This window comes from Heterodontus francisci, chromosome 24, assembly GCF_036365525.1.
Source record: "Heterodontus francisci isolate sHetFra1 chromosome 24, sHetFra1.hap1, whole genome shotgun sequence".
NCBI classification, from domain to species: domain Eukaryota; kingdom Metazoa; phylum Chordata; class Chondrichthyes; order Heterodontiformes; family Heterodontidae; genus Heterodontus; species Heterodontus francisci.
Window position 1 is genome coordinate 34903526 of NC_090394.1, and position 16993 is coordinate 34920518.

Below are 16993 nucleotides of genomic sequence, written 5' to 3' on the forward strand. Positions count from 1 at the left end.
TCTGCACTTCACTCTGTATCTGCACTTCACTCTGTATCTGACCTTCACTCTGTATCTGACCACACTGTATCTGGCTTGCAATCTGTATCTGGCCTTCACTCTTTTTCTGACCACTCTATCTGGCCATCACGCTGTATCTACACTTCACTCTTTATCTGGCCTTCACTCTGTATCTGGCCTTCACTCTGTAACTGCGCTTCAATCTGTATCTGCATTCACTCTGTATCTGGCCTTCACTCTGTAACAGCACTTCTCCCTGTATCTGACCACTCTGTATCTGCACTTTACTCTGTATCTGACCTTCATTCTATATCTGATCACACTCTATCTCACTTTCACTTTGTATCTGACCACTCTAGCTTACCTTCACTCTGTATCTGATCACACTGTATCTGGCCTTTACTCTGTATCTGGCCTTCACTCTGTATTTGGCTTTCACGCTGTATCTGGCCTTCATTCTGTATCTGGCCTTCACTCTGTGTCTGGCCTTCGCTCTGTATCTGCACTTCACTCTGTATCTGACCACACTGCATCTGGCTTGCACTCTGTATCTGACCACTCTATCTGACCTTCACTCTGTTGCTGCACTCATCTCGGTATCTTACCACTCTGTATCTGCACTTCACTCTGTACCTGATCATCACTCTGTTTCTGACCATCATTCTGTATCTGGCCTTCACTCTGTCTATGACCATGACTCTGTATCTGTTCGTCAATCTGTATCTGGTCTTCAAACTGAAACTGGCCTTCGCTTTGTGTCTGACCTTCACTCTGTATCTGAAATTCATGCTGTATCTGCACTTCACACAGTATTTGTGCTTCGCTCTGTGCCTACCCTTCACTCTCTATCTTACCTTCAGTCTGTAAGTCATTACTGTATCTGGCCTTCACTGTGAATCTTCACTTCACTCTGTATCTGCCCACTGTGTATCTGCACTTTACTCATTATCTCACTTCATTCTGTGCCTGCACTTCAATCTGTATCTGACCTTCATTCTCTATCCGGCCTTCACTGTGTATCTGCACTTCACTCTGTACCTGGCCTTCACTCTGTGTCTGGCCTTCGCTCTGTATCTGCGCTTTACTCTGTATCTTACCTTTATTCTGTATCTGACCACACTCTGTATCTGACCTTCACTCTGTATCTGGCCTTCACTCTCTGTCTGGCCTTCACTCTGTGTCTGGCCTTCGCTCTGTATCTGCGCTTTACTCTGTATCTTACCTTTATTCTGTATCTTGACCACACTCTATCTGGCTTTCACTCTGTATCTGACCACTCTGTATCAGTCCTTCACTCTGTATCTGTCCTTCACTCTGTATCTGTCCTTCACTCTGTCTCTGGTCTTCACTCTGTCTCTGGCCTTCACTCTGAATCTTGCCCTCACTCTGTTTCTGGCCCTTACTCTGCATCTGGCCCTCACTCTGTATCTGGCTTTCACTCTGTATCTGCACTTTATTCTATATCTGACCACATTGTATCTGGCCTTCTCTCTGTATCTGCACTTCAATCTGTGTCTGATGTTCTGTTTGTATCTGTCCTTCACTCTGTATCTGTCCTTCACTCTGTATCTGCACTTCACTCTGTATCTGACCTTCACTCTGTATCTGGCCCTCACTCTGTATCTGACCTTCACTCTGTATCTGACCTTCACTCTGTATCTGACCTTCACTCTGCATCTGACCCTCATTCTGCACCTGGCCCTCACTCTGTACCTGGCCTTCATGCTGTATCTGACCTTCGCTCAGTATCTACCCTTCACACTGTATCTGGCCCTCACTCTGTATCTGGCTCTCACACTGTATCTGGCCCTCACTCTGCATCTAACCTTCACTCTGTATCTGCACATCGCTCTGTATCTGCACATCGCTCTGTATCTGCACTTCGCTCTGTATCTGCACTTCGCTCTGTATCTGGCCTTCACTCTGTATCTGGCCTTCACTCTTTATCTGACCACTCTATCTGGCCTTCACTCTGTATCTGCTCTTTACTCTGTATCTGGCCATCGCTGTGTATCTGGCCATCGCTGTGTATCTGGCCTTCGCTCTGTATCTGGCCTTCACTCTGTCTCTGGCCTTCACTCTGTAACTGCACTTCTTCCTGTGTCTGACCACTCTGTATCTGCGCTTTACTCTGTATCTGACCACACTGTATCTGGCCTTTACTCTGTATCTGGCCTTCGCTTTGTGTCTGACCTTCATTCTGTATTTGACCTTCACTCTGTATCTGCACTTCACTCTGTATCTGAAATTCATACTTTATCTGCACTTCACACAGTATTTGTGCTTCGCTCTGTACCTGCCCTTCACTCTCTATCTTACCTTCAGTCTGTATGTGACCACGCTAACTGGCCTTCACTGTAGATCTGCACTTCACTCTGTATCTGACCATTGTGTATCTGCACTTTACTCATTATCTGCACTTCATTGTGTGTCCGCACTTCAATCTGTGTCTAACCCTCACTCTCTATCCGGCCTTCACTGTATCTGTACTTCACTCGGTATCTGACCACTCTGTATCTGGCCTTCACTCTGTATCTGACCACACTGTATCTGGCTTGCACACTGTATCTGCACTTCACTCTGTGCCTGTCCTTCACTCTGTACCTGGCCATTACTCTGTATCTGACCACACTGTATCTGGCTTGCAATCTGTATCTGGCCTTCACTCGTTTTCTGAGCACTCTATCTGGCCATCACTCTGTATCTGCACTTCACTCTGTATCTGGCCTTCACTCTGTATCTGGCCTTCGCTTTGTGTCTGACCTTCATTCTGTATTTGACCTTCACTCTGTATCTGCACTTCACTCTGTATCTGAAATTCATACTGTATCTGCACTTCACACAGTATTTGTGCTTCGCTCTGTACCTGCCCTTCACTCTCTATCTTACCTTCAGTCTGTATGTGACCACGCTAACTGGCCTTCACTGTAGATCTGCACTTCACTCTGTATCTGACCATTGTGTATCTGCACTTTACTCATTATCTGCACTTCATTGTGTGTCCGCACTTCAATCTGTGTCTAACCCTCACTCTCTATCCGGCCTTCACTGTATCTGTACTTCACTCGGTATCTGACCACTCTGTATCTGGCCTTCACTCTGCAGCTGGCCCTCACTCTGTTTCTGGCCTTCGCTCTGTATCTGGCCTTTGCACTGTAGCTGGCCTTCACTCTGTATCTGACCACCCTATCTGGCCTTCACTCTGTATCTGCACTTCTCCCTGTATCTGACCACTCTGTATCTGCACTTTACTCTGTATCTGACCTTCATTCTATATCTGATCACACTCTATCTCACTTTCACTTTGTATCTGACCACTCTAGCTTACCTTCACTCTGTATCTGATCACACTGTATCTGGCCTTTACTCTGTATCTGGCCTTCACTCTGTATTTGGCTTTCACGCTGTATCTGGCCTTCATTCTGTATCTGGCCTTCACTCTGTGTCTGGCCTTCGCTCTGTATCTGCACTTCACTCTGTATCTGACCACACTGCATCTGGCTTGCACTCTGTATCTGACCACTCTATCTGACCTTCACTCTGTTGCTGCACTCATCTCGGTATCTTACCACTCTGTATCTGCACTTCACTCTGTACCTGATCATCACTCTGTTTCTGACCATCATTCTGTATCTGGCCTTCACTCTGTCTATGACCATGACTCTGTATCTGTTCGTCAATCTGTATCTGGTCTTCAAACTGAAACTGGCCTTCGCTTTGTGTCTGACCTTCACTCTGTATCTGAAATTCATGCTGTATCTGCACTTCACACAGTATTTGTGCTTCGCTCTGTGCCTACCCTTCACTCTCTATCTTACCTTCAGTCTGTAAGTCATTACTGTATCTGGCCTTCACTGTGAATCTTCACTTCACTCTGTATCTGCCCACTGTGTATCTGCACTTTACTCATTATCTCACTTCATTCTGTGCCTGCACTTCAATCTGTATCTGACCTTCATTCTCTATCCGGCCTTCACTGTGTATCTGCACTTCACTCTGTACCTGGCCTTCACTCTGTGTCTGGCCTTCGCTCTGTATCTGCGCTTTACTCTGTATCTTACCTTTATTCTGTATCTGACCACACTCTGTATCTGACCTTCACTCTGTATCTGGCCTTCGCTCTCTGTCTGGCCTTCACTCTGTGTCTGGCCTTCGCTCTGTATCTGCGCTTTACTCTGTATCTTACCTTTATTCTGTATCTTGACCACACTCTATCTGGCTTTCACTCTGTATCTGACCACTCTGTATCAGTCCTTCACTCTGTATCTGTCCTTCACTCTGTATCTGTCCTTCACTCTGTCTCTGGTCTTCACTCTGTCTCTGGCCTTCACTCTGAATCTTGCCCTCACTCTGTTTCTGGCCCTTACTCTGCATCTGGCCCTCACTCTGTATCTGGCTTTCACTCTGTATCTGCACTTTATTCTATATCTGACCACATTGTATCTGGCCTTCTCTCTGTATCTGCACTTCAATCTGTGTCTGATGTTCTGTTTGTATCTGTCCTTCACTCTGTATCTGTCCTTCACTCTGTATCTGCACTTCACTCTGTATCTGACCTTCACTCTGTATCTGGCCCTCACTCTGTATCTGACCTTCACTCTGTATCTGACCTTCACTCTGTATCTGACCTTCACTCTGCATCTGACCCTCATTCTGCACCTGGCCCTCACTCTGTACCTGGCCTTCATGCTGTATCTGACCTTCGCTCAGTATCTACCCTTCACACTGTATCTGGCCCTCACTCTGTATCTGGCTCTCACACTGTATCTGGCCCTCACTCTGCATCTAACCTTCACTCTGTATCTGCACATCGCTCTGTATCTGCACATCGCTCTGTATCTGCACTTCGCTCTGTATCTGCACTTCGCTCTGTATCTGGCCTTCACTCTGTATCTGGCCTTCACTCTTTATCTGACCACTCTATCTGGCCTTCACTCTGTATCTGCTCTTTACTCTGTATCTGGCCATCGCTGTGTATCTGGCCATCGCTGTGTATCTGGCCATCGCTGTGTATCTGGCCATCGCTGTGTATCTGGCCTTCGCTCTGTATCTGGCCTTCACTCTGTCTCTGGCCTTCACTCTGTAACTGCACTTCTTCCTGTGTCTGACCACTCTGTATCTGCGCTTTACTCTGTATCTGACCACACTGTATCTGGCCTTTACTCTGTATCTGGCCTTCGCTTTGTGTCTGACCTTCATTCTGTATTTGACCTTCACTCTGTATCTGCACTTCACTCTGTATCTGAAATTCATACTTTATCTGCACTTCACACAGTATTTGTGCTTCGCTCTGTACCTGCCCTTCACTCTCTATCTTACCTTCAGTCTGTATGTGACCACGCTAACTGGCCTTCACTGTAGATCTGCACTTCACTCTGTATCTGACCATTGTGTATCTGCACTTTACTCATTATCTGCACTTCATTGTGTGTCCGCACTTCAATCTGTGTCTAACCCTCACTCTCTATCCGGCCTTCACTGTATCTGTACTTCACTCGGTATCTGACCACTCTGTATCTGGCCTTCACTCTGTATCTGACCACACTGTATCTGGCTTGCACACTGTATCTGCACTTCACTCTGTGCCTGTCCTTCACTCTGTACCTGGCCATTACTCTGTATCTGACCACACTGTATCTGGCTTGCAATCTGTATCTGGCCTTCACTCGTTTTCTGAGCACTCTATCTGGCCATCACTCTGTATCTGCACTTCACTCTGTATCTGGCCTTCACTCTGTATCTGGCCTTCGCTTTGTGTCTGACCTTCATTCTGTATTTGACCTTCACTCTGTATCTGCACTTCACTCTGTATCTGAAATTCATACTGTATCTGCACTTCACACAGTATTTGTGCTTCGCTCTGTACCTGCCCTTCACTCTCTATCTTACCTTCAGTCTGTATGTGACCACGCTAACTGGCCTTCACTGTAGATCTGCACTTCACTCTGTATCTGACCATTGTGTATCTGCACTTTACTCATTATCTGCACTTCATTGTGTGTCCGCACTTCAATCTGTGTCTAACCCTCACTCTCTATCCGGCCTTCACTGTATCTGTACTTCACTCGGTATCTGACCACTCTGTATCTGGCCCTCACTCTGCAGCTGGCCCTCACTCTGTTTCTGGCCTTCGCTCTGTATCTGGCCTTTGCACTGTAGCTGGCCTTCACTCTGTATCTGACCACCCTATCTGCACTTTACTCTGTATCTGCACTTCTCCCTGTATCTGACCACTCTGTATCTGCACTTTACTCTGTATCTGACCTTCATTCTATATCTGATCACACTCTATCTCACTTTCACTTTGTATCTGACCACTCTAGCTTACCTTCACTCTGTATCTGATCACACTGTATCTGGCCTTTACTCTGTATCTGGCCTTCACTCTGTATTTGGCTTTCACGCTGTATCTGGCCTTCATTCTGTATCTGGCCTTCACTCTGTGTCTGGCCTTCGCTCTGTATCTGCACTTCACTCTGTATCTGACCACACTGCATCTGGCTTGCACTCTGTATCTGACCACTCTATCTGACCTTCACTCTGTTGCTGCACTCATCTCGGTATCTTACCACTCTGTATCTGCACTTCACTCTGTACCTGATCATCACTCTGTTTCTGACCATCATTCTGTATCTGGCCTTCACTCTGTCTATGACCATGACTCTGTATCTGTTCGTCAATCTGTATCTGGTCTTCAAACTGAAACTGGCCTTCGCTTTGTGTCTGACCTTCACTCTGTATCTGAAATTCATGCTGTATCTGCACTTCACACAGTATTTGTGCTTCGCTCTGTGCCTACCCTTCACTCTCTATCTTACCTTCAGTCTGTAAGTCATTACTGTATCTGGCCTTCACTGTGAATCTTCACTTCACTCTGTATCTGCCCACTGTGTATCTGCACTTTACTCATTATCTCACTTCATTCTGTGCCTGCACTTCAATCTGTATCTGACCTTCATTCTCTATCCGGCCTTCACTGTGTATCTGCACTTCACTCTGTACCTGGCCTTCACTCTGTGTCTGGCCTTCGCTCTGTATCTGCGCTTTACTCTGTATCTTACCTTTATTCTGTATCTGACCACACTCTGTATCTGACCTTCACTCTGTATCTGGCCTTCGCTCTCTGTCTGGCCTTCACTCTGTGTCTGGCCTTCGCTCTGTATCTGCGCTTTACTCTGTATCTTACCTTTATTCTGTATCTTGACCACACTCTATCTGGCTTTCACTCTGTATCTGTCCTTCACTCTGTCTCTGGTCTTCACTCTGTCTCTGGCCTTCACTCTGAATCTTGCCCTCACTCTGTTTCTGGCCCTTACTCTGCATCTGGCCCTCACTCTGTATCTGGCTTTCACTCTGTATCTGCACTTTATTCTATATCTGACCACATTGTATCTGGCCTTCTCTCTGTATCTGCACTTCAATCTGTGTCTGATGTTCTGTTTGTATCTGTCCTTCACTCTGTATCTGTCCTTCACTCTGTATCTGTCCTTCACTCTGTATCTGCACTTCACTCTGTATCTGACCTTCACTCTGTATCTGGCCCTCACTCTGTATCTGACCTTCACTCTGTATCTGACCTTCACTCTGCATCTGACCCTCATTCTGCACCTGGCCCTCACTCTGTACCTGGCCTTCATGCTGTATCTGACCTTCGCTCAGTATCTACCCTTCACACTGTATCTGGCCCTCACTCTGTATCTGGCTCTCACACTGTATCTGGCCCTCACTCTGCATCTAACCTTCACTCTGTATCTGCACATCGCTCTGTATCTGCACTTCGCTCTGTATCTGCACTTCGCTCTGTATCTGGCCTTCACTCTGTATCTGGCCTTCACTCTTTATCTGACCACTCTATCTGGCCTTCACTCTGTATCTGCTCTTTACTCTGTATCTGGCCATCGCTGTGTATCTGGCCATCGCTGTGTATCTGGCCTTCGCTCTGTATCTGGCCTTCACTCTGTCTCTGGCCTTCACTCTGTAACTGCACTTCTTCCTGTGTCTGACCACTCTGTATCTGCGCTTTACTCTGTATCTGACCACACTGTATCTGGCCTTTACTCTGTATCTGGCCTTCGCTTTGTGTCTGACCTTCATTCTGTATTTGACCTTCACTCTGTATCTGCACTTCACTCTGTATCTGAAATTCATACTTTATCTGCACTTCACACAGTATTTGTGCTTCGCTCTGTACCTGCCCTTCACTCTCTATCTTACCTTCAGTCTGTATGTGACCACGCTAACTGGCCTTCACTGTAGATCTGCACTTCACTCTGTATCTGACCATTGTGTATCTGCACTTTACTCATTATCTGCACTTCATTGTGTGTCCGCACTTCAATCTGTGTCTAACCCTCACTCTCTATCCGGCCTTCACTGTATCTGTACTTCACTCGGTATCTGACCACTCTGTATCTGGCCTTCACTCTGCAGCTGGCCCTCACTCTGTTTCTGGCCTTCGCTCTGTATCTGGCCTTTGCACTGTAGCTGGCCTTCACTCTGTATCTGACCACCCTATCTGGCCTTCACTCTGTATCTGCACTTCACTCTGTCTCACCTCCTCTCTGTATCTGCACTTTATTCTGTATCTTACCTTTATTCTGTATCTGACCACACTCTATCTGGCATTCACTCTGTATCTGATCTTCACTCTCTGTCTGCCCTTCACTCTGTATCTGCCCTTCACTCTGAAACTGGCCTTCTGTCTGTATCTGTGCTTCACTCTGTATCTGACCTTCACTCTGTATCTGACCACACTGTATCTGGCTTGCAATCTGTATCTGGCCTTCACTCGTTTTCTGACCACTCTATCTGGCCTTCACTCTGTAACTGCACTTCTCCCTGTATCTGCACTTCACTCTGTATATGCACTTCACTCTGTATTTGACCTTCACTCTGTTTCTGACCACACTGTATCTGGCTTGCACTCTGTATCTGGCTTGCACTCTGTATCTGGCTTGCACTCTGTATCTGGCCTTCATTCTGTATCTGACCACACTGTATCTGGCCATTACTCTGTATCTGCACTTCACTCTGTATCTGCACTTCACTCTGTATCTGACCTTCACTCTGTATCTGACCACACTGTATCTGGCTTGCAATCTGTATCTGGCCTTCACTCTTTTTCTGACCACTCTATCTGGCCATCACGCTGTATCTACACTTCACTCTTTATCTGGCCTTCACTCTGTATCTGGCCTTCACTCTGTAACTGCGCTTCAATCTGTATCTGCACTTCACTCTGTACCTGATCATCACTCTGTTTCTGACCATCATTCTGTATCTGGCCTTCACTCTGTCTATGACCATGACTGTATCTGTTCGTCAATCTGTATCTGGTCTTCAAACTGAAACTGGCCTTCACTTTGTGTCTGACCTTCACTCTGTATCTGAAATTCATGCTGTATCTGCACTTCACACAGTATTTGTGCTTCGCTCTGTGCCTACCCTTCACTCTCTATCTTACCTTCAGTCTGTAAGTCATTACTGTATCTGGCCTTCACTGTGAATCTTCACTTCACTCTGTATCTGCCCACTGTGTATCTGCACTTTACTCATTATCTCACTTCATTCTGTGCCTGCACTTCAACTGTATCTGACCTTCATTCTCTATCCGGCCTTCACTGTGTATCTGCACTTCACTCTGTACCTGGCCTTCACTCTGTGTCTGGCCTTCGCTCTGTATCTGCGCTTTACTCTGTATCTTACCTTTATTCTGTATCTGACCACACTCTGTATCTGACCTTCACTCTGTATCTGGCCTTCGCTCTCTGTCTGGCCTTCACTCTGTGTCTGGCCTTCGCTCTGTATCTGCGCTTTACTCTGTATCTTACCTTTATTCTGTATCTTGACCACACTCTATCTGGCTTTCACTCTGTATCTGACCACTCTGTATCAGTCCTTCACTCTGTATCTGTCCTTCACTCTGTATCTGTCCTTCACTCTGTCTCTGGTCTTCACTCTGTCTCTGGCCTTCACTCTGAATCTTGCCCTCACTCTGTTTCTGGCCCTTACTCTGCATCTGGCCCTCACTCTGTATCTGGCTTTCACTCTGTATCTGCACTTTATTCTATATCTGACCACATTGTATCTGGCCTTCTCTCTGTATCTGCACTTCAATCTGTGTCTGATGTTCTGTTTGTATCTGTCCTTCACTCTGTATCTGTCCTTCACTCTGTATCTGTCCTTCACTCTGTATCTGCACTTCACTCTGTATCTGACCTTCACTCTGTATCTGGCCCTCACTCTGTATCTGACCTTCACTCTGTATCTGACCTTCACTCTGCATCTGACCCTCATTCTGCACCTGGCCCTCACTCTGTACCTGGCCTTCATGCTGTATCTGACCTTCGCTCAGTATCTACCCTTCACACTGTATCTGGCCCTCACTCTGTATCTGGCTCTCACACTGTATCTGGCCCTCACTCTGCATCTAACCTTCACTCTGTATCTGCACATCGCTCTGTATCTGCACTTCGCTCTGTATCTGCACTTCGCTCTGTATCTGGCCTTCACTCTGTATCTGGCCTTCACTCTTTATCTGACCACTCTATCTGGCCTTCACTCTGTATCTGCTCTTTACTCTGTATCTGGCCATCGCTGTGTATCTGGCCATCGCTGTGTATCTGGCCTTCGCTCTGTATCTGGCCTTCACTCTGTCTCTGGCCTTCACTCTGTAACTGCACTTCTTCCTGTGTCTGACCACTCTGTATCTGCGCTTTACTCTGTATCTGACCACACTGTATCTGGCCTTTACTCTGTATCTGGCCTTTACTCTGTATCTGGTCTGCACTCTGTATCTGTCCTTCACTCAGTATCTGCATTTCACTCTGTATCTGCACTTCACTCTTTATCTGACCACTCTGCATCTGTAATTTACTCAGTATCTGACCTTCATTCTGTATCTGACCACACTGTATCTGGCTTGCACTCTGGATATGACCACTCTATCTGACGTTCGCTCTGTATCTGACCTTCACTCCTTATCTAACCATTCGGGGCTGAATTATACAGGGGTCGTGGGCGGGGGGGTGGTGAGGGCATGGAATATTCTAGCGGATGAGGCCTGCTGTGACCCCCAACACCGTATATGTCCTGCCCCAATTTACTGGCAGCAGTGGGACCTCAGTGCGATCCCCCTGCCTCTCGGCGTCGGAACCCCAATTTAAATTTGTGAAGCGCTACTTACCTTGCCCGATTACGCATCCCACTGTTCATCGCTCCTCAGTTCTGCATTTTTCACTGAACATGCGGAAAAGGGAGCAATCGGAGACAGTACAGGTAAGTCCGTCAAGGGGTCTCAACTCTGCACACTGGAAGGGAGGTGGATGCGGGATGGGATTACCGGGGTCTCAACCCTGCAGGCATGAAAGGAGGTAGGATAGGGGATGGTATTACTGGGAGTACAGCTCTGTATAGTTGAAGGGAGGTGGGAGGGGGGATGGGTTTACTGGGGGCACAGTTCAGCAGGCATGAAGAGAGGTACCGAGTACCCTCCCTCCATAAACGGTATCTGCTCTGTGCCATTGTTTGTTTCTATGAGTGAGGGAGCAATGGCACTCCAGTTACCCTGTGTGTGGGGAGTGGTCGGAGTGTAAAGGTTATCTGGCTGGTGGGGGCAATCGATGCAGCTGGTAGAATCTTTATGTGGTCATGCTGTGCCACTCTTAGTGTGAGCGAAGACGGGCAATGCCATGCCACGCCACATAGTTGATCCATGAAAGTACCTGATGTACCTGTCAACAACAATATCTGCCCTGTTAGGAACCTCTGAATAAGTGAAGGAATCAACTTTATTTGTCACGTGGAGATGGGTATGGCTCATCCTAGATTGTGTGATCCACTTCTCCTGAGGATCCATATGTGCCACTGGCAAAACCAACAGGCGGGTGCAGCCCATGTAGAGCAGCAGTCGCCAAGGGGAGCTTGCCGCTATACAATGCCGCGCATCTACAGGTCCTAAATGACATAACAGCGGATGTCAGAGCGCCAGTGTCAGAGGCAACTGCGGATGTAGAGAGAGGTGGTGACACATCTCTGTGCCCTGCTCAACAATGTCTTGCAGCCCATGGGCTTCAGTGGACATCCTATGCCTGTGGCCCTCATAGTGACAGCGGCTCTTAACCTTTATGCCTATGCATCATTTCAGGGGCCCACCGGAGAGCTTTGTGGGGTCACAAAGTCAGCAGTGCACCGCTGCATCAGGGAGGTCACCGATGCCCTGCACTGGAGGGCCAGTGAGTATGTCCGCTTCAGGATGGACACGAGCAGCCAGGCCCAGACAGCCATCAGTTTCGGCACAATCGTTGGATTGCCAAAGGTGCAAGGGGTCATAGACTACACCCATGTGGCCATCAGGCCTCGCACCAGGCTACCAGCTGCAGACATTAGCATTAAGGGATTCCTCTCAATCTCGGTACTGCTGGTATGTGATCACCAGAGACGCTTCATGCAAATCTGCACCCGCTTCTCAGGCAGCTGCCATGAAGCCTAGATCCTGCGCCAGTCCCAGCTGCTGCCACTGCTGCTCACTGAACTGGCTCAGATGGAGGGGTGACTTCTTGGAATCAAGGCACACCCCTTGCAGACATGGCTCCTGACACTAGTGAGAGACCCCAACACTGCTGCAGAGGAGAGCTACAACGCCAGCCATGGAGCTACAGGAGCCACCATTGAGAAGGCAATCGGCATGCTGAAAATGCACTCTCGGGTGGTGACCTGTACTACGAGCTCCTTTCTTTGCTGCTCACTGTGCTCTGCACAACTATGCACCCAATGGGAGGCAAGTCTGGCATTTTGAGGAGAGACGTCAGCAGGAATCCTCCTCGGAATATGAGGATGCTGAGGACTTACAACAGGAAAGGCACATGGGAGGGCAGAGGACACCCAAGCTCTGCTTTCAGGGCAAGCCGCGAGCTAGAGTTGCACGGCAGTGGCTTATCAGACAAAGGCTCTGCACTCCATAGAAACTACCATGAGCTCTGCAAGACACACAGCACCTTCAATCACCTGCTGTGCAGCAGTCCGCAGCTGCAACATCTTTGTCTCCACCACTGGAGGCAGTAGCAAACTGAGACATTGTCCATGTTATTGCATCCGTGGGGACACACATGAGTAATACTGGCATGGCAATGATGTTATTCCACACATTGGCAGTTCTGAAAGGCCAATGATGTAATGGGAGGAGACACGATCAGTACATGATGGCACACCTCATTACACATATGCAAATAGAGACAGAAAAGAGCAGAAGAAAAATAAAGTGCAAAGTTTGAGGCAATGTCTGAAGAGTTTTTGTTCTGCTTCTTCAAACTCATTGTAGAGTCCTTGATTGTAGGTACATCTTGCTTTTCGTTGGAGCCCAGTATTCTTCTTAACCCTTGTTCGCTGTAGGAGACTTTTCTCTCTTGGGGTTCATATGTCTTCAGTGGATTCAGAGGCTTGTGAGAAAGAGATGGGATCAGACAGGAGAGATAATCTCAGTCCAGGAGCAAACAGTCTTTCTGCTCAAACTCTCTGTGGCTAATTCAAAAAAAACCTCTGGAACAGCCAGTTAGTCATGTGACCAGCTGGGCCAACCAGTCCTGACCCCTGTGGATTACATCACCCCAGCAGGCCCTGGAATGTGCTTCCCCACCCCTCTCACTGTCCGGTGATCAAGATCCATTATGGGTTGAATGCGTAAGGGAATGGTCCTTTGTCTACACAAGCACTGTCTGTTAATATACAAATGTTTTTTCCAGCCACAGCTGATTTGTTCAACTAATATTTCCTCTCTCCAGCAACAGTTAAAAATCAATGTTTATATGACAAAACTAGTGTGCCTCATTCTTATGAGGTGGGGGCCTACAAGATACCTCCATTTCTGGCTTCATCCCTGCCAGACCATTACCTAGGAGCAGGTCAACCCTGTCCACAGGCAAACGAGGGACAATCCCTATGGTCACCGGTCCCAAAAGTAGGTTGCACTCCAGGTGCATCCAGTGTACAGGTACAGGCATACACTGCCCTCCAATACCATTCACCACCATTCTGCTGTTCACTGCACTCTCTGGGGGAAAGGTCAGGCCTTTTCCCAGTAAACAGGATCTAATGGCCCCTGTGTCCCTGATAATTGCTATGGGCTTGCTTGCCCTACTCGAGGGGTATGGGGTTACTCCCTCTTCAGACATAAAACCCTGATAACCTTCAGGAATCCTACTAAATTTTCCTGACTTGCAGCCGTAAGTGGGTCTCACTCTTACTGCAGTTAAAGCCACAGCTTGTTCTGCTGTGCTTTCCATCAGTTTCAATTGTTCACTCAGTGGGTGTATCCTGATTAACCCTACCGGTTTTCCCTTTAGTTTCCAGCAGTCAGCATTTAAATGCCCTGCTTTATTATAATGGAAGCCAGATGAGAGTTCATCAAATTATGAACTGACAAAAAATGCTATCCTCGGGACATATGAATTATGCATATGAATTAGTACCCGAAGCCTATCGCCAAAAGTTTGCCCTCAAGAAGCAAGCTAATCAAACTTATCTCCAGGTCTCACTCCTGCTCACAGCATCTTCCTTTTTGGTTACAGGAGGGTCCCCTGTGTCTCCTGCTTTCCTTTCTCTCCTAGGACTGCTTGGGCTCTTATTACCTTTCCACCCTTTGTCCCTTTTGGATTTGTGGGGGTGATTAGGAAAGGTTCTCCCCTGGGATACCAAAATAAATTAAAGCAAATTCATCAGCCAGAACGGTCGCTTGCCGGGCTCTCTGGACCTGCTGCTCCTCTACATGGGTCTTTATGGAGAGTGGGAGAGAGTGTTTAAATTCCTCGAAAAGAATTACTTCTCTGAGAGTCTCATAGCTGAGCTGTATTTTAAGAGCCCTCAGCCACTGGTAAAGAGCCAGCGGCCTGCTTCTTTCAAACTCCGCCTTGTCTCTCTGACCTCCTGCAGTCTTTCCTTCATTACTGGGGGGGCTACCACCTTCATCCCCGCCAGACCATTACCTAGGAGCAGGTCAACCCCGTCTACAGGCAAATGAGAGACAATCCCTACAGTCACCAGTCCCGAAACTAGGTCGCACTCCAGGTGCACCCGGTGTACAGGTAAACTTTGATTAGCTTGCTTCTTGAGGGTTCCAAACTTTTGGCAATAGGCTTCGGCTACTAATTCATATGCCCCGAGGATAGTATTTTTTGTCAGTTCATAATTTGATGAACTCTCATCTGGCAACAAGGAATAAACCTCATGGGGTTTTCTGGTTAGCTTGCTTTGTAATAAAAGAGGCCAGGTCTCAGCTGGCTATTTTAGCTGCCTTGCCAGTTTCTCAAAGGACACAAGAAATTCTTCTACATCTTCCTTATTTAATTTTGGAATTAGTTGAGCTAGTTTTAACAATTCTGTACCCAGCCCTGAATTACGCTCCTCCATATTGGCCATGCTTTCACTGGGGTTACTCTGTCGCCCCCTAGTTAACTCAAGCCGTTTCAGCTCTCTTTATTCACATTCTTTCTGGAATATTCTTTCTCTGTTTCTCTCTCTCTCCTCTTTCTCTTCACGTTCCTTCTGGAAGGCTCTCTCTTTCTTCTTTTCCTGCCTCTCTCTCTCTTTCCTCTAATTCAAGTTTCCTCTGTTCCAATTGTATCTTTGCTAACAATACCCTGTCTGGGTCTACTTCTAACATTGCTTCTGCTTCTTCAGATTCAAGGGAAAAATGGTTGGCCACTAGCCTTATGAGTTCAGAATTCCTAGACTTGCCACATACAGTGATCCCACACTGCTCGGCCATTTTCCTCAACTCCTCCATAGACAGTGCTTTTAACTTATCCTAAATTACTTCACCCTTGCTTGGAGTAAAGGCCTGCTCGGGTCTGCAAAAAAAACCCGACCCGACCTGACCCCGACAGAACCACATCCGACCCGGCCCGAGTCCTTCCATTTTTTCCCGTGCCCAATCCGACCCGACCATCAGTTAACTTACCTTCCATTTTTCACTTTGTTGCTGATCTGCACAAACTTAAAATAACTGTAACAAAACCATCTTTCTAGTCCAAAAATTAAAGTAACATTGGAGCTACTTACCTGTGATGGAGCATGTCCAACCCGGCCCGACCCCGAATGCTGGACCCGGAAGTGCAACCCGACCCGAACCCGACACATGTTCGGGTCAGCTAGCAGGCCTTTAGCTTGGAGAGCTGCTAGCTTCAGTTGCAGACATGTTAGCATTCAAGCACGCACAACCACAAGAAAACTGTATTGAAATCTTGCTCTTTTTTGATTGGGAACAATTTATCTTCCCACTTCCAATTGCTTGTGTGTCTGTGGGTCAATTCCGGATGCTAGCGCCCAAATTTCTGTTATGACCAGGTGAAAAAGGGGTCTAGGGGTCCCTCTCACCCTTCACCTGGTCTTACCGTAACAGGGTTTAATTTTAATCACACTGTCTTTTTAGTTCCCCCTTGGTGAATTCTTATTCACTACTTTCCAATTATAAGGCAAAGAAACCAGCACAAACAGGTTCTCTTAGGTTTAAAGAAGAAAGGTTAAAATTTATTAAACTTGAACTTAAACTGTAATTCAGTTGACGCATTCGGATGCACGACAAGCCCACGCTAGCATGCATATGTGATACACGCATGCAAATAGAGACAGAAAAGAGCAGAAGAAAAATAAAGTGCAAAGTTTGAGGCAATATCTGAAGAGTTTTTGTTATGGTTCTTCGAGCTCACTGTAGAGTTCTTGATTGTCGGTAGTTTTTGCTTTTCGTTGGGGCCCAGCATTCTTCTTATACCTTGTTCATTGTAGGAGACTTTTCTCTCTTGGGATTCATGTGCCTTCAGTGGATTCAGAGGCTTGTGAGAAAGAGATGGGATCAGACAGGAGAGATCTTCTCAGTCCAGGAGCAAACAGTCTTTCTGCTCAAACTCTCTGTGGCCAGTTCAAAAGAAACCCTGGAACAGCCAGTTGGTCATGTGACCAGCTGGGCCAACCAGTCCAGGCCTCTGTGGATTGCATCACCCCA